The 2,493-nt window shown below is 37.9% G+C and overlaps 1 long non-coding RNA gene across 1 annotated transcript; it reads right to left on the bottom strand.

Annotated features, from left to right (window-relative positions):
- Nucleotides 1-272: 272 nt before the first annotated feature.
- LOC143421098 (uncharacterized) lies at nucleotides 273-1,919 on the bottom strand. The gene is made up of 3 exons (XR_013100852.1): nucleotides 1,758-1,919; nucleotides 918-978; nucleotides 273-433 (listed from the first exon to the last, which is right to left on the bottom strand). It is a non-coding gene; the product is annotated as an uncharacterized LOC143421098 (long non-coding RNA).
- Nucleotides 1,920-2,493: the final 574 nt, after the last annotated feature.

Raw genomic sequence — 2,493 nt, forward strand, 5'->3', positions numbered from 1 at the left:
TGTTCTTATAATTTTTGAATGTAGAATACCACTGCAGGCCAACCAAGAAAATAACCAAGCACACATGCACATGCATGTGCACATACACATCCACACATGCATGCAAACACACTACTGTGCAGTGTTAAGTTCACAATTAAGTTTGCGAATCTTAGAGGTCATCTTGTTAAAGTCAAGCTCCATCATAATCTTTTGAAGAGCCTCAAAGGTGAACCTGAATCCTCGTGGATATTCCATATTAAGAGCATAACAGAGTCCAAAGACTATTGCCACTCCAGCTGCCACAGAAGGCAACTCATTCAGGACTTCCACACCATCAATGATTATCCCGATGTCTCGACGCTGATGTAGGAGGCTTGAGTTGTCCCTGAAGATGAAGAGTGCCATGGTGGTTACTCTGCAGCTCTTCCTCAGCTTCATCTTTCTGGGATATCTTGAGGTAAAATATGGAACAAAATGTACAAGTGAAGAACTGAAGTCTGGCACACCTGATAAATCTTTGACCATAATAAACTACTATTTTGATAGTTGTTTGGTCACAGACTATTAGAACAATTATTTGACTAATCAGATTGTGAATTGCATAATCATTAAATTAAATCAATGGTGGAAAATTTTCATAAATGTTCCACAAAGCCCAAGAAAAAAAAGAAAACAATACAGAACCCTAAGATATTAACTTGATGAGTTGATTAATCGTTGCTGTCCTACATTAATCATTGCATTTAATAGCAGAGTTGTCAAATTTACATCAAGAGACTGCATCTCATGTAGAGACAGAACAGATATGGACATACCATGTATTCTTTTATCAAGTCCTCAACACATCAGCAAGGTGAATGAGAGGATAATGATGGAGGGTCTAGATTATTATGAAATGTTTAAAAAGGATGTGCAGTGTAAATGCAAAATGATACCTGTTCAGATTAAATGAAAATGTATGCTTCAGCCATGGAATGGATGGAGCGATCTGTGGTTCTGAAAGCATACAGAAAAAAAAGAATAATGTTACTTCTCTATAAAACACATAACATAGAAAAACCAAGAAATACGTAACATGACATACACATCCTTATAAAAAGCTAGTACTATAATTTGATTTAGGTTTACCAAACAGTCTACAGACCAGCCATTAGCGACTAAGTTTGGCATAGGGTCAATTTAATGCTGTTAAAATTAAAATTTCTTCAGAAAATGCACATTTTTCCGAGCCGCGCCTGAAAGTCAATTGAAGGAATTAGTCTTATGTCATTGATCTTATATGCTGGCGTGTTATTTCTGTCTCTAAATCATGCACATTAATAATTATCTTTTGCGCTCGGTGTACACACACATAACACACAGATATTTATATGAAGAGAGACAAACGTGCGCGCACAAACACAAGCTTGTGTCTAGAAACCGCGCGCTCACCAGAAAAATTCAAACGAAGCGGAGCACGGAGTTATACTATGAATGTTATGAACTATGAACTTATGCTAGCTAGCTGTATCCACCACCGATGCATCGTGGTAACGCTAGCTAGTTAGTATACTGGTAAAAAACGGCTTTTTGCCTAACTTGCATTCCTGACTGTGATGGTCGGTTTCTGGTAACCAGTTCTAACGTCGCGCCAGATAGCTAGCTAGCTTGTAGCTAGCAGCTACAATCATGCAAAAATTAGGGGTGGCTGTCGACCCAGCTTAAATGGGGTTATTTTCTGCAATTTTGGCAATACAAATTATAAAAGCTTTTGTAACACACTTGGCTTTACTTACGTTTATTTTCAGATGAAATTAATCAAAGATGTGACACGATGTTTCCAGCAGCCATGCAGAATAAAAATGGGTCCCGGTCTATTTCTGGTGGGCGTGTTCAAGTGCAAATCACTTTGACTCAAATTAAAGATATTATCTTTTCAACATGAAAAGAAATATATGTTTTGAGAGAAATCAAAAACTTTGCGTTGTGTCCTTTGTACAGATATTTAGTTTCATCCAAATCAAAAGTGGTATTTTAAAATGCAAAAAGAAAGGGTTTCACAATCAAATCAATGATTTTATTCTGTTTTGAATGGCACTTATTAGATTGAATGAATGACTGCATGTTAGACTTTTTTCAGTGTGCTCACATGGTCTATGTTGCTGAACACTCGCCTGTCTGCAAGTATTTTCCGTCGTAGCTGGTGGAGACGGATGGCATTGTCTGCCCTCACTAGGTCCACAACAGCAAGTTCCTGCCGTTGTGTGAACAGGCGTTGGCGTCCTCCCCCAGAAGGTCTTCGAGTCATTCTAGAGAAATACAACCACATATTGTCATCGGTTTGCTTATTTTTCTTACAGTACTTCACTGTATATACTGTATCATCCACTGTACAACACTGTACTTCAATATAAGTAATCATGCTATGTTTCACAGAAACTACCACTTTGGCTGCAAAAGGAGCATTAGCACCCTGCAATACCCTGTACACTTGATATGGTAACTGTAGAACAGTACTATGAAAACCATCTG

Source organism: Maylandia zebra, linkage group LG2 (assembly GCF_041146795.1).
Source record: "Maylandia zebra isolate NMK-2024a linkage group LG2, Mzebra_GT3a, whole genome shotgun sequence".
Classification (NCBI taxonomy): Eukaryota; Metazoa; Chordata; class Actinopteri; order Cichliformes; family Cichlidae; genus Maylandia; species Maylandia zebra.